The following is a 19,694-nucleotide window of genomic DNA, read 5'->3' as shown; positions in this document are numbered from 1 at the left end:
CTGCCTCAGTTTTAGCATACCTTAATAGCAAAACTGTGGCAGGGCATGCTGGGATGTGTAGTTTCACAGCAGCTGGAGGGCCACAGGATGAAGACCCATGTGCTAAAGCCAAGCTGCAGGTACTTTGAATGCTAGCAAGCTGAATATTTAAATCCTTTTTATTCCGCAGCATTCCAATGTGGAAGATTCCATGGAACCAGAGATCCTTCCATTGAGAAGGACATGCTGCCTGGATGACTACACTGTGCAAATTAAATCACGGAGCCAGTTGGCTTGTGGGTGGCTCTGGTCACTGGGTGGTTGGGTGGGTGGTGTGTCGGAGGTGGAGCACATGCAAATGATTGTGTATCATCCAGCTAGTGAGAGAGAAAACTCATGCAGGAGTGTGCCTGCTTGTCAGTGGGTTATGCACCTTTCCAGACGTCAAATCTACATGGAGCAGCTGGAGAGGACAAGAGCAGGTTTGCAAAATATAGACAGAAGAGCTCTCCAGCCTAGTTTGCTGTCTGTTTCCACTTCTCTTTTCTTGAGCCGCTCCCTTCTATGCCCTTGCGCACTATCCTGACTTCTCCCATCTGCTTACTTTGTGCCTTCCAACGCACAATGCGAACTACAGGTAGTGCTGCAGGGCCCACACCCTTTTACTTGCCATACAGAGCAGCTCTGGAGCTGTTACAGTGCCCAGCTTCTGCAAGAAATCAGCTTGAATGCTTCAGGGGCTGGGGCATAGCCAACATGAGCCCCACACCGAAGGAGCGTGGAGGTGTTTAATGCGAACTAGGGGTCATCCAAGCGCTGCAAAAGGCCGACATGCCCTGCACGCCCCTTTTCTCTTTTCATATGCAGACGAGGGTTGAAGCCAACTTTGACCCACTGCTTGGATGACATCACCATATGCAAATCCATCTGCTGCAGGCCTTCCTCCAGGAATGCTTGCACTAGTTGTTGCATTTGGTTTGTTGTTTGGGGGTGCTTCAGTATTAGGCAGCCTTCTGCCCTCCCATGTTCATCTGAAAATATGTGTTCTCCCTGCAGTTGTTGTCCCCAGATGAGAGTTTCCTTGTGCTGCCTCAGTTGAATCTTCTTTACTTGACAGAGATGTGCCTGAGCAGCGGCCCTCCCCAGCCCTATCCCAAATCATACTTATTTTGCATAGGAGATACCATGGTCATGAAGATTGTTCTCCCAGGGTGAGGTTCATTCATTGCATTCTGGGTATGCTGACCCCTGTGATTTCCCCAAATGTGGGAAACTTGACTGCATTATTTGTGGTAGTGGGGGACTGTGTTTGTGCTTTCCTCTGGTCAGCTCTGGTAAAAGTCAGATTTCTTTGTCTCAGATCTTCCTCTAGCCTTGTTCTTCTTTCGAGAGTTCCCTTGTGCTGCCTCAGTTGGATCTCCTTTACTTGACAGGGGGGTGCCCAAGCAGCGACCCTCCCCAGCTCTAGCCCAACTCCTACTTACCTGCCAGGTGAGATACTATGATCATGAAGGTGCTTCTCCCAGGGCAAGGCTCACCCATTGCACTCTGGGTGTGCTGCCCCTGTGATTTCCCCAAATGTGGGAAACTTGACTGCATAATTTGTGTTTCCACTGGTCGGCTTTCATATAATTCAGATCTCTTTGTCTCAGGTCTCTCTCCAGCCTAGTTTGCAGTCTGTTTCCACTTCTTTTTTTTTGAGCCCCTCCCTTCTATACCCTTGTGCACTATCCTGACTTCTCCTCCTGTCTGCTTACTTTGTGCCTTCCAATGCACAATGCAAACTACAGGTAGTGCTGCAGGGCCCACAAACTTTTACTTGCATTACAGAGCAGCTCTGGAGCTGTTACAGTGCCAAGCTGCTGCAAGAAATCAGCTTGAATGCTTCAGGGGCTGGGGCATTGCCAACATGAGCCCCACACCGAAGGAGGGTGGGGGTGTTTAATGCGAACTAAGGGTCATCCAAGCGCCGCAAAAGGCCGCCATTCCCTGCATACCCCTTTTCTCTTTTCATATGCAGATGAGGGTTCCAGCCAACTTTGGCCCACTGCTTGGATGACATCACTGTATGCAAATCCGTCTTCTGCAGACCTTCCCCCAGGAATGCTTGTACTAGTTGTTGCATTTGGTTTGTTGTTTGGGGGTGCTTCAGTATTAGGCAGCCTTCTGCCCTCCCATGTTCATCTGAAAATATGTGTTCTCCCTGCAGTTGTTGTCCCCAGATGAGAGTTCCCTTGTGCTGCCTCAGTTGAATCTCCTTTACTTGACAGAGATGTGCCTGAGCAGCGGCCCTCCCCAGCCCTATCCCAAATCATACTTATTTTGCATAGGAGATATCATGGTAATGAAGACTGTTATCCCAGGGTGAGGTTCATTCATTGCATTCTGGGTATGCTGACCCCTGTGATTTTCCCAAATGTGGGAAACTCGACTTCATTATTTGTGGTAGTGTTTGTGCTTTCCTCTGATCAGCTCTGGTAAAAGTCAGATTTATTTGTCTCAGATCTTCCTCTAGCCTTGTTCTTCTTTCGAGAGTTCCCTTGTGCTGACTCAGTTGGATCTCCTTCACTTGACAGGGAAGTGCCCGAGCAGCGACCCTACCAAGCTCTAGCCCAACTCCTACTTACCTGCCAGGTGAGATACTATGATCATGTAGGTGCTTCTCCCAGGGCAAGGCTCACCCATTGCACTCTGGGTGTGCTGCCCCTGTGATTTCCCCAAATGTGGGAAACTTGACTGCATAATTTGTGTTTCCCCTGGTCGGCTCTCGTATAATTCAGATGTCTTTGTCTCAGGTCTCTCTCCAGCCTAGTTTGCTGTCTGTTTCCACTTCTCTTTTCTTGAGCCGCTCCCTTCTATGCCCTTGCGCACTATCCTGACTTCTCCCGTCTGCTTACTTTGTGCCTTCCAACGCACAATGCGAACTACAGGTAGTGCTGCAGGGCCCACACCCTTTTACTTGCCTTACAGAGCAGCTCTGGAGCTGTTACAGTGCCCAGCTGCTGCAAGAAATCAGCTTGAATGCTTCAGGGGCTGGGGCATAGCCAACATGAGCCCCACACCGAAGGAGGGTGGAGGTGTTTAATGCGAACTAGGGGTCATCCAAGCGCCGCAAAAGGCCGCCATGCCCTGCATGCCCCTCTTCTCTATTCATATGCAGATGAGTGTTGAAGCCAACTTTGACCCACTGCTTGGATGACATCACCATATGCAAATCCATCTGCTGCAGGCCTTCCCCCAGGAATGATTGCACTAGTTGTTGCATTTGGTTTGTTGTTTGGGGGTGCTTCAGTATTAGGCAGCCTTCTGCCCTCCCATGTTCATCTGAAAATTTGTGTTCTCCCTGCAGTTGTTGTCCCCCGATGAGAGTTCCCTTGTGCTGCCTCAGTTGAATCTCCTTTACTTGACAGAGATGTGCCTGAGCAGCGGCCCTCCCCAGCTCTATCCCAAATCATACTTATTTTGCATAGGAGATACCATGGTCATGAAGATTGTTTTCCCAGGGTGAGGTTCATTCATTGCATTCTGGGTATGCTGACCCCTGTGATTTCCCCAAATGTGGGAAACTGGACTGCATTATTTGTGGTAGTGAGGGACTGTGTTTGTGCTTTCCTCTGGTCAGCTCTGGTAAAAGTCAGATTTCTTTGTCTCAGATCTTCCTCTAGCCTTGTTCTTCTTTCGAGAGTTCCCTTGTGCTGCCTCAGTTGGATCTCCTTCACTTGACAGGGGGGTGCCCGAGCAGCGACCCTCCCCAGCTCTAGCCCAGCTCCTACTTACCTGCCAGGTGAGATACTATGATCAAGAAGGTGCTTCTCCCAGGGCAAGGCTCACCCATTGCACTCTGGGTGTGCTACTCCTGCGGTTTCCCCAAATGTTGGACACTTGACTGCATAATTTGTGTTTCACCTGGTCGGCTCTCGTATAATTCAGATCTCTTTGTCTCAGGTCTCTCTCCAGCCTAATTTGCAGTCTGTTTCCACTTCTCTTTTCTTGAGTTGCTCCCTTCTATGCCCTTGCGCACTGTCCTGACTTCTCCCGTCTGCTTACTTTGTGCCTTCCAACGCACAATGCAAACTACAGGTAGTGCTGCAGGGCCCACACCCTTTTACTTGCCTTACAGAGCAGCTCTGGAGCTGTTACAGTGCCCAGCTGCTGCAAGAAATCAGCTTGAATGCTTCAGGGGCTGGGGCATAGCCATCATGAGCCCCACACCGAAGGAGGGTGGAGGTGTTTAATGCGAACTAGGGGTCATCCAAGCACCGCAAAAGGCCGCCATGCCCTGCATGCCAATTTTATCTTTTCATATGCAGACGAGGGTTGAAGCCAACTTTGACCCACTGCTTGGATGACATCACCATATGCAAATCCATCTGCTGCAGGCCTTCCCCCAGGAATGCTTGCACTAGTTGTTGCATTTGGTTTGTTGTTTGGGGGTGCTTCAGTATTAGGCAGCCTTCTGCCCTCCCATGTTCATCTGAAAATATGTGTACCTCCTGCAGTTGTTGTCCCCAGATGAGAGTTCCCTTGTGCTGCCTCAGTTGAATCTCCTTTACTTGACAGAGATGTGCCTGAGCAGCGGCCCTCTCCAGCCCTATCCCAACTCATACTTATTTTGCATAGGAGATACCATGGTCATGAAGATTGTTCTCTCAGGGTGAGGTTCATTCATTGCATTCTGGGTATGCTGACCCCTGTTATTTCCCCAAATGTGGTAAACTTGACAGCATTATTTGTGGTAGTGGGGGACTGTGTTTGTGCTTTCCTCTGGTCAGCTCTGGTAAAAGTCAGATTTCTTTGTCTCAGATCTTCCTCTAGCCTTGTTCTTCTTTCGAGAGTTCCCTTGTGCTGCCTCAGTTGGATCTCCTTCACTTGACAGGGGGGTGCCCGAGCAGCGACCCTCCCCAGCTCTAGCCCAACTCCTACTTACCTGCTAGGTGAGATACTATGATCATGAAGGTGCTTCTCCCAGGGCAAGGCTCACCAATTGCACTCTGGGTGTGCTGCTCCTGCGATATCCCCAAATGTGGGAAACTTGACTGCATAATTTGTGTTTCCCCTGGTCGGCTCTCGTATAATTCAGATCTCTTTGTCTCATGTCTCTCTCCAGCCTAGTTTGCTGTCTGTTTACACTTCTCTTTTCTTGAGCCACTCCCTTCTATGCCCTTGCGCACTATCTTGACTTCTCCCGTCTGCTTACTTTGTGCCGTCCAACGCACAATGCGAACTACAGGTAGTGCTGCAGGGCCCACACCCTTTTAGTTGCCATACAGAGCAGCTCTGGAGCTATTACAGTGCCCAGCTGCTGCAAGTAATCAGCTTGAATGCTTCAGGGGCTGGGGCATAGCCAACATGAGCCCCACACCGAAGTAGGGTGGAGGTGTTTAATGCGAACTAGGGGTCATCCAAGCGCCGCAAAAGGCCGCCATGCCCTGCACGCCCCTTTTCTCTTTTCATATGCAGACGAGGGTTGAAGCCAACTTTGACCCACTGCTTGGATGACATCACCATATGCAAATCCATCTGCTGCAGGCCTTCCCCCAGGAATGCTTGTACTAGTTGTTGCATTTGGTTTGTTGTTTGGGGGTGCTTCAGTATTAGGCAGCCTTCTGCCCTCCCATGTTCATCTGAAAATATGTGTTCTCCCTGCAGTTGTTGTCCCCAGATGAGAGTTCCCTTGTGCTGCCTCAGTTGAATCTCCTTTACTTGACAAGGGAGGCATTTTGGATTTTTTCTTTGGGTACCCTTACACCTGATGGTCTGAATGAGAGCATCGAACTGAACAACATTGGCAGTCTCTGAAGATTTTATCTATTGATTTACCTAATATATTATTTATTGAATATCCATTTATTGTATGTTTAATAAATAAACAAAATTATTAGAAGTAGCTATTTTGGAAACAGCTTTCCTCTTAGGATGAAACTGTATAATCCTGTTGTGTGTGTTCCTTTAAAGTTCTTTAGTAAAATCCACTAGTAATGATGAACATCAGATTTCTTCCTCCATCCTCTTTTTACACTTTCTCTTGGTTCTATATATATTTTTTTTTCTATTTTTATTTTTTTCCCCTCCTTCTCCCAAAAGGCCCCCCCCCTCCCTGTTTTAAATTTTAAAATCTTTAAATATTTAAATCTTCGAATCCTTAAATTGTCTGTTTAATATTTATTTTTTCTTCAATTCTTTTTGTTGTTTAAACAGCAATGTAGTTATTCCAGGGGTTAAAATAATGAAATATAGAAATAATATTAACAAAAATTAAAGGTAAAAATGAATTGATAGAATGATCCCATTAAAAGTAAATAAATAATATGGATGTTAAGCTGAGCAGGTTGGATTCGAACATGGGACTAGCTGCATAGAGTGCATTTGATGTTTCCCCTGCGCCACAAGAACTGCTTTAGTAGTGGCATGGATTTATGTTACCCTAAAAGGTTTTATATAAGTAAATGGGGATCCTTAGTGCTGAGTCTCTGAATTATGTATATGTGATTATAGATATGAGGTATTGATTGAAAGATTATAGGTTAATCTGTATATAGATTATATATTTTCTGTTATTTTTTAAACCACCTTGTTGCTTATTTTATTATTATTTTTAATCACCATGTTGCTTATTTTTATATTATGAAATGCCTTTATATGTGCAATTGCAATTAGAAAGTTGTTCCATATGTGAGTCATTACATGTATGCATCCAATTAGTACATGTATGTATCCAATCAACTAATTAGTAATGCTATTGGTCCGGTGCATTTTAAAAAGAGCCTGCTAGGCTGCTGATGTATCCTCTGACGAAACCGCTCTTGGATAACAGCGGAAAAACGCGTAAGGAAGGTGATTACCGGACACTCTGATTGCTGAGATATAAGCCCGTTCATGAACGAGCTACATCACGGCGGACGTCTGATGTAAAGACAGCGGTGAAGGGGAAAAAGCAATTTGAGACCGAGCAAAAGGAGGTCTCTACCCCACGGCAGGGAGAAATATCCCGACCGCGAGTGCCAATAAGATCCAGCCACGGTTAACGGGGGTCGTAGCATACCGCTGTGTTTCACCAACCATCACAGCGCTCTCCCCCTGTTTTCTTTCATTACTCACGTGAGTTACATATGAACTTTAACTGCAGTAAATAAGAGGCGTTGGTTACAACTGTTGCTGTTCATCCACAAGAAGGAATTTAATGTATCAATTACAATTGGAAAGTAATGATTAAATTACAACAGCTGTATCCAGGAGGATTTTTTGGACACTTTAATAAACATTCCGTTGTCATCAAGGGCAATATGAAATAGATCCTGATTACATTTAGATATGGATAGTGGTGCCTATATATGTTGACTCCTTTGTATTTTATTGAATGTGGGTTTCTTCTGTCTATATATATTTTTTAAAAATAAAGAGCTTGTATATTTTATTTTTTGTGCTCCCTTAATAACAAGTGTGATTATCTTTAAAATTTGGTTTATTATTGGTAGAACAGTACTACCTATGGGAGCAGCATTTTATAATATATGGTGAAAATTAATAGATGTATAAAGATTAAATAAGCAACAAATTGGTGAAATAGATAAGTTTTGATAGGAGCGCTGGGTTCTATATATATATATTGACATTTGGTTATATATATGTATAGACTTTATAAATTCTTGACAGAGATGTGCCTGAGCAGCGGCCCTCCCCAGCCCTATCCCAAATCATACTTATTTTGCATAGGAGATACCATGGTCATGAAGATTGTTCTCCCATGGTGAGGTTCATTCATTGCATTCTGGGTATGCTGACCCCTGTGATTTCCCCAAATGTGGGAAACTCGACTGCATTATTTGTGGTAGTGGGGGACTGTGTTTGTGCTTTCCTCTGGTCAGCTCTGGTAAAAGTCAGATTTATTTGTCTCAGATCTTCCTCTAGCCTTGTTCTTCTTTCGAGAGTTTCCATGTGCTGCCTCAGTTGGATCTTCATACACTTGACAGGGGGGTGCCCGAGCAGCGACCCTCCCCAGCTCTAGCCCAACTCCTACTTACCTGCCAGGTGAGATACTATGATCATGAAGGTGCTTCTCCCAGGGCAAGGCTCACCCATTGCACTCTGGGTGTGCTGCTCCTGCGGTTTCCCCAAATGTTGGACACTTGACTGCATAATTTGTGTTTCCTCTGGTCGGCTCTCGTATAATTCAGATCTCTTTGTCTCAGGTCTCTCTCCAGCCTAGTTTGCTGTCTGTTTCCACTTCTCTTTTCTTGAGTTGCTCCCTTCTATGCCCTTGCGCACTATCCTGACTTCTCCCGTCTGCTTACTTTGTGCCTTCCAACGCACAATGCAAACTACAGGTAGTGCTGCAGGGCCCACACCCTTTTACTTGCCTTACAGAGCAGCTCTGGAGCTGTTACAGTGCCCAGCTGCTGCAAGAAATCAGCTTGAATGCTTCAGGGGCTGGGGCATAGCCCCACACCGAAGGAGGGTGGAGGTGTTTAATGCGAACTAGGGGTCATCCAAGCGCCGCAAAAGGCCGCCATGCCCTGCACGCCCCTTTTCTCTTTTCATATGCAGACGAGGGTTGAAGCCAACTTTGACCCACTGCTTGGATGACATCACCATATGCAAATCCATCTGCTGCAGGCCTTCCCCCAGGAATGCTTGCACTAGTTGTTGCATTTGGTTTGTTGTTTGGGGGTGCTTCAGTATTATGCAGCCTTCTGCCCTCCAATGTTCATCTGAAAATTTGTGTTCTCCCTGCAGTTGTTGTCCCCAGATGAGAGTTCCCTTGTGCTGCCTCAGTTGAATCTCCTTTACTTGACAGAGATGTGCCTGAGCAGCGGCCCTCCCCAGCCCTATCCCAAGTCATACTTATTTTGCATAGGAGATACCATGGTCATGAAGATTGTTCTCCCAGGGTGAGGTTCATTCATTGCATTCTGGGTATGCTGACCCCTATGATTTCCCCAAATGTGGGAAACTCGACTGCATTATTTGTGGCAGTGGGGGACTGTGTTTGTTCTTTCCTCTGGTCAGCTCTGGTAAAAGTCAGATTTATTTGTCTCAGATCTTCCTCTAGCCTTGATCTTCTATCGAGAGTTTCCTTGTGCTGCCTCAGTTGGATCTACTTCACTTGACAGGGGGGTGCCCGAGCAGCGACCCTCCCCAGCTCTATCCCAAATCCTACTTACCTGCCAGGTGAGATACTATGATCATGAAGGTGCTTCTCCCAGGGCAAGTCTCACCCATTGCACTCTGGGTGTGCTGCTCCTGCGATTTCCCCAAATGTGGGAAACTTGACTGCATAATTTGTGTTTCCCCTGGTCGGCTCTCGTATAATTCAGATCTCTTTGTCTCAGGTCTCTCTCCAGCCTAGTTTGCTGTCTATTTCCACTTCTTTTTTCTTGAGCCGCTCCCTTCTATGCCCTTGCGCACTATCCTGACTTCTCCCGTCTGCTTAATTTGTGCCTTCCAACGCACAATGCGAACTAAAGGTAGTGCTGCAGGGCCCACACCCTTTTACTTGCCTTACAGAGCAGCTCTGGAGCTGTTACAGTGCCTAGCTGCTGCAAGAAATCAGCTTGAATGCTTCAGGGGCTGGGGCATAGCCAACATGAGCCCCACACCGAAGGAGGGTGGAGGTGTTTAATGCGAACTAGGGGTCATCCAATCGCCGCAAAAGGCCGCCATGCCCTGCACGCCCCTTTTCTCTTTTCATATGCAGACGAGGGTTGAAGCCAACTTTGACCCACTGCTTGGATGACATCACCATATGCAAATCCATCTGCTGCAGCCTTCCCCCAGGAATGCTTGCACTAGTTGTTGCATTTGGTTTGTTGTTTGGGGGTGCTTCAGTATTAGGCAGCCTTCTGCCCTCCCATGTTCATCTGAAAATATGTGTTCTCCCTGCAGTTGTTGTCCCCAGATGAGAGTTCCCTTGTGCTGCCTCAGTTGAATCTTCTTTACTTGACAGAGATGTGCCTGAGCAGCGGCCCTCCCCAGCCCTATCCCAAATCATACTTATTTTGCATAGGAGATACCATGGTCATGAAGATTGTTCTCCCAGGGTGAGGTTCATTCATTGCATTCTGGGTATGCTGACCCCTGTGATTTCCCTAAATGTGGGAAACTCGACTGCATTATTTGTGGTAGTGGGGGACTGTGTTTGTGCTTTCCTCTGGTCAGCTCTGGTAAAAGTCAGATTTCTTTGTCTCAGATTTTCCTCTAGCCTTGTTCTTCTTTCGAGAGTTCCCTTGTGCTGCCTCAGTTGGATCTCCTTCACTTGACAGGGGGGTGCCCGAGCAGCGACCCTCCCCAGCTCTAGCCCAACTCCTACTTACCTGCCAGGTGAGATACTATGATCATGAAGTTGCTTCTCCCTGGGCAAGGATCACCCATTGCACTCTGGGTGTGCTGCCCCTGTGATTTCCCCAAATGTGGGAAACTTGACTGCGTAATTTGTGTTTCCCCTGGTCGGCTCTCATATAATTCAGATCTCTTTGTCTCAGGTCTCTCTCCAGCCTAGTTTGCTGTCTGTTTCCACTTCTTTTTTCTTGAGCCCCTCCCTTCTATACCCTTGTGCACTATCCTGACTTCTCCTCCCGTCTGCTTACTTTGTGCCTTACAATGCACAATGCAAACTACAGGTAGTGCTGCAGGGCCCACACCCTTTTACTTGCCTTACAGAGCAGCTCTGGAGCTGTTACAGTGCCCAGCTGCTGCAAGAAATCAGCTTGAATGCTTCAGGGGCTGGGGCATGGCCAACATGAGCCCCACACAGAAGGAGGGTGGGGGTATTTAATGCGAACTAGGGGTCATCCAAGCGCCGCAAAAGGCCGCCATGCCCTGCATACCCCTTTTCTCTTTTCATATGCAGATGAGGGTTCCAGACAACTTTGGCCCACTGCTTGGATGACATCACCGTATGCAAATCCGTCTTCTGCAGACCTTCCCCCAGGAATGCTTGTACTAGTTGTTGCATTTGGTTTGTTGTTTGGGGGTGCTTCAGTATTAGGCAGCCTTCTGCCCTCCCATGTTCATCTGAAAATATGTGTTCTCCCTGCAGTTGTTGTCCCCAGATGAGAGTTCCCTTGTGCTGCCTCAGTTGAATCTCCTTTACTTGACAGAGATGTGCCTGAGCAGCGGTCCTCCCCAGCCCTATCCCAAATCATACTTATTTTGCATAGGAGATACCATGGTCATGAAGATTGTTCTCCCAGGGTGAGGTTCATTCATTGCATTCTGGGTATGCTGACCCCTGTGATTTCCCCAAATGTGGGAAACTGGACTGCATTATTTGTGGTAGTGAGGGACTGTGTTTGTGCTTTCCTCTGGTCAGCTCTGGTAAAAGTCAGATTTCTTTGTCTCAGATCTTCCTCTAGCCTTGTTCTTCTTTCGAGAGTTTCCTTGTGCTGCCTCAGTTGGATCTCCTTCACTTGACAGGGGGGTGCCCGAGCAGCGACCCTCCCCAGCTCTAGCCCAACTCCTACTTACCTGCCAGGTAAGATACTATGATCATGAAGGTGCTTCTCCCAGGGCAAGGCTCACCCATTGCACTCTGGGTGTGCTGCTCCTGCGATTTCCCCAAATGTGGGAAACTTGACTGCATAATTTGTGTTTCCCCTGGTCGGCTCTCGTATAATTCAGATCTCTTTGTCTCAGGTCTCTCCCCAGCCTAGTTTGCTGTCTGTTTCCACTTCTCTTTTCTTGAGCCGCTCCCTTCTATGCCCTTGCGCACTATCCCAGGATAATTATTGTAGCTGGTCTGCGGGTAACAGCTCTCAGATCCACTTCTAGAAAAAATGCAACAATGTAATTTGAGTGACAAACTGCAGAGATGAACCCTTTCTGTGACTGCTGCACAGGGATCACACAAACTCTATTCATAGGGCTGACTTCACTTAGGGGAGATGTTCTCGCCCCGCAAAGAAGTGCGAGTATATACCGCACTTACGGTACCATTGGATTTACAGATATTTTCTTGCAATACACTATGGGGGTCATTCTGAGTTGATTGCTCGCTAGCAGTTTTTAGCAGCCTTAAAACGGTGGAGTTAACATATCTCACGTGGAAGGTGGTCATGTTATTAGCCTTGGCTTCGGCTAGGCGAGTGTCGGAATTAGCGGCTTTGTCACATAAAAGCCCATATTTGGTGTTCCATGTGGATAGAGCGGAATTGCGGACCCATCCTCAATTCCTACCAAAAGTGGTCTCATCTTTTCATATGAACCAATCTATTGTGGTGCCTTTGGCTACGCGTGACTTGGAGGATTCCGAGTTACTTGATGTGGTCAGGGCTTTGAAAATTTACGTGGCCAGGACGGCTAGAGTCAGGAAAACTGAAGCGCTGTTTGTCCTGTATGCAACCAACAAGATTGGTGCCCCTGCTTCAAAGCAGGCTATTGCTCGCTGGATTTGTAACACGATTCAGCAAGCGCATTCTATGGCTGGATTGCAGTTACCGAAATCGGTCTAGGCCCATTCCACGAGGAAAGTGGGCTCTTCTTGGGCGGCTGCCCGAGGGGTCTCGGCACTACAGCTGTGTCGAGCTGCTACTTGGTCAGGTTCAAACACCTTTTCAAAATACTATAAGTTTGATACCCTGGCTGAGGAGGAACTCATGTTTGCTCAATCGGTGCTGCAGAGTCATCCGCACTCTCCCGCCCGTTTTGGAGCTTTGGTATAATCCCCATGGTCCTTATGGAGTCCCCAGCATCCTCTAGGACGTTAGAGAAAATAAGATTTTAAACCTACCGGTAAATCTTTTTCTCGTAGTCCGTAGAGGATGCTGGGCGCCCGTCCCAAGTGCGGACTACTTCTGCAATACTTGTATATAGTTATTGCTTCAATAAGGGTTATGTTATAGTTGCATCGGTCCTGCACTGATGCTACAGTATGTTGTTTTTTCGTACTCATAACTGGGTAGTTTATCACAAGTTATACGGTGTGATTGGTGTGGCTGGTATGAATCTTGCCCTGGATTAACAAAATCCTTTCCTCATACTGTCAGTCTCCTCTGGGCACAGTTTCTCTAACTGTGGCATAGAGGCGCATAGAGGGAGGAGCCAGTGCACACCCAGAACTAAAGTCTTTCTTAAAGTGCCCATGTCTCCTGCGGAGCCCGTCTATCCCCATGGTCCTTACGGAGTCCCCAGCACCCTCTACGGACTACGAGAAAAAGATTTACCGGTAGGTTTAAAATCTTATTTTCTACTTTATTCTTTTCTATCCTAGTTTATTACGACCAACTCTCATCCAAGGAGTTTGATATTCTACTACCTGCATGCAATTTAAATTGCTTAAATTGTTTATATGGTTGATTTGTCCTTCACAACCCATAATCTGCAACTTGGATGTACTTGTGTCATTGAAAATCTTATAATAAAAATGTTTATATATTGAAAAAAAAAGTTATAAGACATATGCATTCAATATTTGAAGAAACAAAATAAAATAAAGCTATGTATTGGGTTTCACTAACAAGCACATTGGAAGACTTGACTACTGTTAAAAGACATGCATTACATGGTATAGAGCCACAAACCACAATGTAGTAAAATAAAAACAAACTTACATGTGCTAGAGCTGGGGAGGGTCGCTGCTCGGGCAGCCCCCTGTCAAGTGAAGGAGATCCAACTGAGGCAGCACAAGGGAACTCTCGAAAGAAGAACAAGGCTAGAGGAAAATCTGAGACAAAGAAATCTGACTTTTACCAGAGCTGACCAGAGGAAAGCACAAACACAGTCCCCCACTACCACAAATAATGCAGTCGAGTTTCCCACATTTGTGGAAATCACAGGGGTCAGCAAACCCAGAATGCAATGAATGAACCTCACCCTGGGAGAACAATCTTCATGACCATGGTATCTCCTATGCAAAATAAGTATGATTTGGGATAGGGCTGGGGAGGGCCGCTGCTCAGGCACATCTCTGTCAAGTAAAGGAGATTCAACTGAGGCAGCACAAGGGAACTCTCATCTGGGGACAACAACTGCAGGGAGAACACATATTTTCAGATGAACATGGGAGGGCAGAAGGCTACCTAATACTGAAGCACCCCCAAACAACAAACAAAATGCAACAACTAGTGCAAGCATTCCTGGGGGAAGGCCTGCAGCAGATGGATTTGCATATGGTGATGTCATCCAAGCAGTGGGTCAAAGTTGGCTTCAACCCTCGTCTGCATATGAAAAGAGAAAAGGGGCGTGCAGGGCATGGCAGCCTTTTGCGGCGCTTGGATGACCCCTAGCTCGCATTAAACACCTCCACCCTCCTTCGGTGTGGGGCTCATGTTGGCCATGCCCCAGCCCCTGAAGCATTCAAGCTGATTTCTTGCAGCAGCTGGGCACTGTAACAGCTCCAGAGCTGCTCTGTAAGGCAAGTAAAAGGGCGTGGGCCCTGCAGCACTACCTGTAGTTCGCATTGTGCGTTGGAAGGCACAAATTAAGCAGACGGGAGAAGTCAGGATAGTGCGCAAGGGCATAGAAGGGAGCGGCTCAAGAAAAAAGAAGTGTAAACAGACAGCAAACTAGGCTGGAGAGAGACATGAGACAAAGAGATCTGAATTATACGAGAGCCGACCAGGGGAAACACAAATTATGCAGTCAAGTTTCCCACATTTGGGGAAATCGCAGGAGCAGCACACCCAGAGTGCAATTGGTGAGCCTTGCCCTGGGAGAAGCACCTTCATGATCATAGTATCTTACCTAGCAGGTAAGAAGGAGTTGGGCTAGAGCTGGGGAGGGTCGCTGCTCGGGCACCCCCCTGTCAAGTGAAGGAGATCCAACTGAGGCAGCACAAGGGAACTCTCGAAAGAAGAACAAGGCTAGAGGAAGATCTGAGACAAAGAAATCTGACTTTTACCAAAGCTGACCAGAGGAAAGCACAAACACAGTCCCCCACTACCACAAATAATGCTGTCAAGTTTACCACATTTGGGGAAATAACAGGGGTCAGCATACCCAGAATGCAATGAATGAACCTCACCCTGGGAGAACAATCTTCATGACCATGGTATCTCCTATGCAAAATAAGTATGATTTGGGATAGGGCTGGGGAGGGCCGCTGCTCAGGCACATCTCTGTCAAGTAAAGGAGATTCAACTGAGGCAGCACAAGGGAACTCTCATCTGGGGACAACAACTGCAGGAGTTACACATATTTTCAGATGAACATGGGAGGGCAGAAGGCTGCCTAATACTGAAGCACCCCCAAACAACAAACCAAATGCAACAACTAGTGCAAGCATTCCTGGGGGAAGGCCTGCAGCAGATGGATTTGCATATGGTGATGTCATCCAAGCAGTGGGTCAAAGTTGGCTTCAACCCTCGTCTGCATATGAAAAGAGAAAATTGGCATGCAGGGCATGGCGGCCTTTTGCGGTGCTTGGATGACCCCTAGTTCGCATTAAACACCTCCACCCTCCTTCGGTGTGGGGCTCATGATGGCTATGCCCCAGCCCCTGAAGCATTCAAGCTGATTTCTTGCAGCAGCTGGGCACTGTAACAGCTCCAGAGCTGCTCTGTAAGGCAAGTAAAAGGGTGTGGGCCCTGCAGCACTACCTGTAGTTTGCATTGTGCGTTGGAAGGCACAAAGTAAGCAGACGGGAGAAGTCAGGATAGTGCGCAAGGGCATAGAAGGGAGCAACTCAAGAAAAGAGAAGTGGAAACAGACTGCACATTAGGCTGGAGAGAGACCTGAGACAAAGAGATCTGAATTATACGAGAGCCGACCAGGTGAAACACAAATTATGCAGTCAAGTGTCCAACATTTGGGGAAACCGCAGGAGTTGCACACCCAGAGTGCAATGGGTGAGCCTTGCCCTGGGAGAAGCACCTTCATGATCATAGTATCTCACCTGGCAGGTAAGTAGGAGCTGGGCTAGAGCTGGGGAGGGTCGCTGCTCGGGCACCCCCCTGTCAAGTGAAGGAGATCCAACTGAGGCAGCACAAGGGAACTCTCGAAAGAAGAACAAGGCTAGAGGAAGATCTGAGACAAAGAAATCTGACTTTTACCAGAGCTGACCAGAGGAAAGCACAAACACAGTCCCTCACTACCACAAATAATGCAGTCCAGTTTCCCACATTTGGGGAAATCACAGGGGTCAGCATACCCAGAATGCAATGAATGAACCTCACCCTGGGAAAACAATCTTCATGACCATGGTATTTCCTATGCAAAATAAGTATGATTTGGGATAGAGCTGGGGAGGGCCGCTGCTCAGGCACATCTCTGTCAAGTAAAGGAGATTCAACTGAGGCAGCACAAGGGAACTCTCATCTGGGGGCAACAACTGCAGGGAGAACACATATTTTCAGATGAACATGGGAGGGCAGAGGCTGCCTAATACTGAAGCACCCCCAAACAACAAACCAAATGCAACAACTAGTGCAAGCATTCCTGGGGGAAGGCCTGCAGCAGATGGATTTGCATATGGTGATGTCATCCAAGCAGTGGGTCAAAGTTGGCATCAACCCTCATCTGCATATGAATAGAGAAGAGGGGCGTGCAGGGCATGGCGGCCTTTTGCGGCGCTTGGATGACCCCTAGTTCGCATTAAACACCTCCACCCTCCTTCGGTGTGGGGCTCATGTTGGCTATGCCCCAGCCCCTGAAGCATTCAAGCTGATTTCTTGCAGCAGCTGGGCACTGTAACAGCTCCAGAGCTGCTCTGTAAGGCAAGTAAAAGGGTGTGGGCCCTGCAGCACTACCTGTAGTTTGCATTGTGCATTGTAAGGCACTAAGTAAGCAGACGGGAGGAGAAGTCAGGATAGTGCACTAGGGTATAGAAGGGAGGGGCTCAAGAAAAAAGAAGTGGAAACAGACAGCAAACTAGGCTGGAGAGAGACCTGAGACAAAGAGATCTGAATTATATGAGAGCTGACCAGGGGAAACACAAATTATGCAGTCAAGTTTCCCACATTTGGGGAAATCGCAGGAGCAGCACACCCAGAGTGCAATGGGTGATCCTTGTCCTGGGAGAAGCAACTTCATGATCATAGTATCTCACCTGGCAGGTAAGTAGGAGTTGGGCTAGAGCTGGGGAGGGTCGCTGCTCGGGCACCCCCCTGTCAAGTGAAGTAGATCCAACTGAGGCAGCATAAGGAAACTCTCGATAGAAGAACAAGGCTAGAGGAAGATCTGAGACAAATAAATCTGACTTTTACCAGAGCTGACCAGAGGAAAGAACAAACACAGTCCCCCACTACCACAAATAATGCAGTCGAGTTTCCCACATTTGTGGAAATCACAGGGGTCAGCATACCCAGAATGCAATGAATGAACCTCACCCTGGGAGAACAATCTTCATGACCATGGTATCTCCTATGCAAAATAAGTATGACTTGGGATAGGGCTGGGGAGGGCCGCTGCTCAGGCACATCTCTGTCATGTAAAGGAGATTCAACTGAGGCAGCACAAGGGAACTCTCATCTGGGGACAACAACTGCAGGGAGAACACATATTTTCAGATGAACATGGTAGGGCAGAAGGCTGCCTAATACTGAAGCACCCCCAAACAACAAACCAAATGCAACAACTAGTGCAAGCATTCCTGGGGGAAGTCCTGCAGCAGATGGATCCAATAACAGCTCCAGAGTTGCTCTACAAGACAAGTAAAAGGGTGTGAGCCCTGCAGCACCACCTGTACTTTGCATACACACATATAGGACAGCATCTCTTATATGCCCCAGGGTCAATAAAATAGTATCCTTATCTAGGGTATCCATCCCCTCAGATAAGGTATCCGTCCATGCTGCTACAGCACTACACACCCAGGCCGACGCAATTGCCGGTCTGAGTAAGGTACCCGAATGTGTATAAATGGACTTCAGGGTTATCTCCTGTTTGCGGTCAGCAGACTCTTTGAGGGTAGCCGTATCCTGGGACGGGAGGGCTACCTTCTTGGATAAGCGTGTTAATGCTTTGTCCACCCTAGGGGAGGATTCCCATCTTAACCTATCCATTGATGGGAAAGGATACGCCATAAGAATCCTTTTGGAAATCTGCAGTCTTTTATCTTGAGATTCCCAGGCTTTTTCACATAACTCGTTCAGCTCGTGTGAGGGGGGAAAGGTTACCTCAGGCTTCTTTCCCTTGTACTTATGTACCCTCTTGTCAGGGACAGGGGGTTCCTCTGTGATGTGCAAAACATCTTTTATTGCCATAATCCTATATCGAATGGATTTTGCCAATTTTGGCTGTAACTTTGCATCATCGTAATCGACACTGGAGTCAGAATCCGTGTCAGTATCTGTGTCAACAATCTGGGATAGTGGGCGCTTATGAGACCCTGACAGTCCCTGCGACATAGGATCAGGCATGGGTTGAGACCCTGACTGTCCCAAAGCTTCAGCCTTGTCTAATCTTTTGTGCACTGAGTTTACACTAGCATTTAAAACATTCCACATATCCATCCAATCAGCTGTCGCAGAGACACCACATTAATTTGCTCCCGCTCCTCTCTAATATAGCCTTCTTCCTCAGACATGTCGACACACGTGTACCGACACACCACACACACAGGGAATGCTTTTTCTGAAAACAGTTTCCCCACAAGGCCCTTTGGAGAGACAGAGAGAGAGAGTATGCCAGCACACACCCCAGCGCTATATAACCCAGGAATAACACAGTAACTTAATGTTTGCCCAGTAGTGCTGCTGTATGTAATTTGCGCCGAATTATGTGCCCCCCCTCCTCTTTTCAACCCTCTTGTCTACCGTGGTTTCAGCAGGCGAGAGTCTGGGGAGCTGCCTCAGCGGTGCTGTGGAGAAAAAATGGCGCTGGTGAGTGCTGAGGGAGAAGCCCCGCCCCCTCGGCGGCGGGCCTCTGTCCCGCTTAAACTGTAAAATTGGCGGGGGCTCATACATATATACAGTGCTCAGCTGTATATATGTTATATTTTTGGCAAAAAGAGGTTTATATTGCTGCCCAGGGCGCCCTGCACCCTTACAGTGACCAGAGTATGTGAGGTGTATGGGAGCAATGGCGCACAGCTGCAGTGCTGTGCATTACTTCAGTGAAGATCATGAAGTCTTCTGCCACCGCTGAAGTCTCTTTTCTTCTCATACTCACCCGGCTTCTATCTTCCGGCTCTGCGAGGGGGACGGCGGCGCGGCTCTGGGACGGACGGCGAGGGTGAGATCCTGCGTACCAATCCCGCTGGAGCTAATGGTGTCCAGTAGCCTAAGAAGCAGGACCTTGCAACTCAGAGAGTAGGGCTGCTTCTCTCCCCTCAGTCCCTCGATGCAGGGAGTCTGTTGCCAGCAGTGCTCCCTGAAAATTAAAAACCTAACAAAATACTTTCTGTCAGAAAGCTCAGGAGAGCTCCTGAAAAGCACACAGTTTCCACTGGGCACAGTATCAAACTGAGGTATGGAGGAGGGGCATAGAGGGAGGAGCCACTGCACACCCAGAACTAAAGTCTTTCTTAAAGTGCCCATGTCTCCTGCGGAGCCCGTCTATCCCCATGGTCCTTACAGAGTCCCCAGCATCCTCTAGGACGTTAGAGAAAATAGGATTTTAATACCTACCGGTAAATCCTTTTCTCTTAGTCCGTAGAGGATGCAGGGCACCCGTCCCAGTGCGTACTGTGTCTGCAGTTATTAAATGGCCCTTAACTCCAGAACATTTATGTGGAGACAACTTTCCCGACTTGACCATCTTCCTTGGATGTTTTCCCCCTGTGTGACTGCTCCCCAGCCTCGGAGGGTTGCATCCGTGGTCCCTAGGATCCAGTCCTGGATCCC

General features: G+C 47.7%; 21 non-coding genes and 2 pseudogenes across 21 annotated transcripts; 16 read left to right on the top strand and 7 right to left on the bottom strand.

The window, feature by feature from the left end:
- The first annotated feature begins 1,139 nt into the window (after positions 1 to 1,139).
- Positions 1,140 to 1,303, top strand: LOC134950484 (U1 spliceosomal RNA). The gene has a single exon (XR_010183396.1). It is a non-coding gene; the product is annotated as a U1 spliceosomal RNA (small nuclear RNA).
- Positions 1,304 to 1,455: 152 nt separating this feature from the next.
- Positions 1,456 to 1,618, top strand: LOC134952192 (U1 spliceosomal RNA). Its single transcript, XR_010184768.1, has one exon. It is a non-coding gene; the product is annotated as a U1 spliceosomal RNA (small nuclear RNA).
- Positions 1,619 to 2,292: 674 nt separating this feature from the next.
- Positions 2,293 to 2,449, top strand: LOC134953521 (U1 spliceosomal RNA). Its single transcript, XR_010185613.1, has one exon. It is a non-coding gene; the product is annotated as a U1 spliceosomal RNA (small nuclear RNA).
- Positions 2,450 to 2,598: 149 nt separating this feature from the next.
- On the top strand, positions 2,599 to 2,761 carry LOC134952574 (U1 spliceosomal RNA). The gene has a single exon (XR_010185068.1). It is a non-coding gene; the product is annotated as a U1 spliceosomal RNA (small nuclear RNA).
- Positions 2,762 to 3,432: 671 nt separating this feature from the next.
- On the top strand, positions 3,433 to 3,596 carry LOC134951465 (U1 spliceosomal RNA). Its single transcript, XR_010184199.1, has one exon. It is a non-coding gene; the product is annotated as a U1 spliceosomal RNA (small nuclear RNA).
- Positions 3,597 to 3,748: 152 nt separating this feature from the next.
- LOC134952959 (U1 spliceosomal RNA) lies at positions 3,749 to 3,911 on the top strand. Its single transcript, XR_010185320.1, has one exon. It is a non-coding gene; the product is annotated as a U1 spliceosomal RNA (small nuclear RNA).
- Positions 3,912 to 4,582: 671 nt separating this feature from the next.
- On the top strand, positions 4,583 to 4,746 carry LOC134951687 (U1 spliceosomal RNA). Its single transcript, XR_010184381.1, has one exon. It is a non-coding gene; the product is annotated as a U1 spliceosomal RNA (small nuclear RNA).
- Positions 4,747 to 4,898: 152 nt separating this feature from the next.
- On the top strand, positions 4,899 to 5,061 carry LOC134953250 (U1 spliceosomal RNA). Its single transcript, XR_010185517.1, has one exon. It is a non-coding gene; the product is annotated as a U1 spliceosomal RNA (small nuclear RNA).
- A 2,614-nt stretch (positions 5,062 to 7,675) lies between these two features.
- On the top strand, positions 7,676 to 7,839 carry LOC134950852 (U1 spliceosomal RNA). Its single transcript, XR_010183698.1, has one exon. It is a non-coding gene; the product is annotated as a U1 spliceosomal RNA (small nuclear RNA).
- Positions 7,840 to 7,992: 153 nt separating this feature from the next.
- On the top strand, positions 7,993 to 8,155 carry LOC134952751 (U1 spliceosomal RNA). Its single transcript, XR_010185185.1, has one exon. It is a non-coding gene; the product is annotated as a U1 spliceosomal RNA (small nuclear RNA).
- A 661-nt stretch (positions 8,156 to 8,816) lies between these two features.
- Positions 8,817 to 8,980, top strand: LOC134950705 (U1 spliceosomal RNA). The gene has a single exon (XR_010183578.1). It is a non-coding gene; the product is annotated as a U1 spliceosomal RNA (small nuclear RNA).
- Positions 8,981 to 9,132: 152 nt separating this feature from the next.
- On the top strand, positions 9,133 to 9,295 carry LOC134952417 (U1 spliceosomal RNA). Its single transcript, XR_010184943.1, has one exon. It is a non-coding gene; the product is annotated as a U1 spliceosomal RNA (small nuclear RNA).
- Positions 9,296 to 9,965: 670 nt separating this feature from the next.
- On the top strand, positions 9,966 to 10,129 carry LOC134950412 (U1 spliceosomal RNA). Its single transcript, XR_010183335.1, has one exon. It is a non-coding gene; the product is annotated as a U1 spliceosomal RNA (small nuclear RNA).
- A 152-nt stretch (positions 10,130 to 10,281) lies between these two features.
- On the top strand, positions 10,282 to 10,423 carry LOC134953291 (U1 spliceosomal RNA; annotated as a pseudogene).
- A 695-nt stretch (positions 10,424 to 11,118) lies between these two features.
- LOC134951137 (U1 spliceosomal RNA) lies at positions 11,119 to 11,282 on the top strand. Its single transcript, XR_010183932.1, has one exon. It is a non-coding gene; the product is annotated as a U1 spliceosomal RNA (small nuclear RNA).
- Positions 11,283 to 11,434: 152 nt separating this feature from the next.
- Positions 11,435 to 11,597, top strand: LOC134952467 (U1 spliceosomal RNA). The gene has a single exon (XR_010184982.1). It is a non-coding gene; the product is annotated as a U1 spliceosomal RNA (small nuclear RNA).
- Positions 11,598 to 13,672: 2,075 nt separating this feature from the next.
- Positions 13,673 to 13,836, bottom strand: LOC134950827 (U1 spliceosomal RNA). The gene has a single exon (XR_010183678.1). It is a non-coding gene; the product is annotated as a U1 spliceosomal RNA (small nuclear RNA).
- A 671-nt stretch (positions 13,837 to 14,507) lies between these two features.
- LOC134953570 (U1 spliceosomal RNA) lies at positions 14,508 to 14,670 on the bottom strand. The gene has a single exon (XR_010185646.1). It is a non-coding gene; the product is annotated as a U1 spliceosomal RNA (small nuclear RNA).
- A 152-nt stretch (positions 14,671 to 14,822) lies between these two features.
- On the bottom strand, positions 14,823 to 14,986 carry LOC134951234 (U1 spliceosomal RNA). The gene has a single exon (XR_010184012.1). It is a non-coding gene; the product is annotated as a U1 spliceosomal RNA (small nuclear RNA).
- A 671-nt stretch (positions 14,987 to 15,657) lies between these two features.
- LOC134953198 (U1 spliceosomal RNA) lies at positions 15,658 to 15,820 on the bottom strand. The gene has a single exon (XR_010185479.1). It is a non-coding gene; the product is annotated as a U1 spliceosomal RNA (small nuclear RNA).
- A 152-nt stretch (positions 15,821 to 15,972) lies between these two features.
- Positions 15,973 to 16,136, bottom strand: LOC134951188 (U1 spliceosomal RNA). The gene has a single exon (XR_010183975.1). It is a non-coding gene; the product is annotated as a U1 spliceosomal RNA (small nuclear RNA).
- Positions 16,137 to 16,830: 694 nt separating this feature from the next.
- LOC134952796 (U1 spliceosomal RNA) lies at positions 16,831 to 16,972 on the bottom strand (annotated as a pseudogene).
- A 152-nt stretch (positions 16,973 to 17,124) lies between these two features.
- LOC134950976 (U1 spliceosomal RNA) lies at positions 17,125 to 17,288 on the bottom strand. The gene has a single exon (XR_010183800.1). It is a non-coding gene; the product is annotated as a U1 spliceosomal RNA (small nuclear RNA).
- Positions 17,289 to 19,694: the final 2,406 nt, after the last annotated feature.

Source organism: Pseudophryne corroboree, chromosome 8 (assembly GCF_028390025.1).
Source record: "Pseudophryne corroboree isolate aPseCor3 chromosome 8, aPseCor3.hap2, whole genome shotgun sequence".
In the NCBI taxonomy this organism is placed as follows: Eukaryota; Metazoa; Chordata; class Amphibia; order Anura; family Myobatrachidae; genus Pseudophryne; species Pseudophryne corroboree.
Note: the sequence above shows the minus strand (reverse complement) of the source record. Positions and strands in the feature narration are given on the sequence as shown.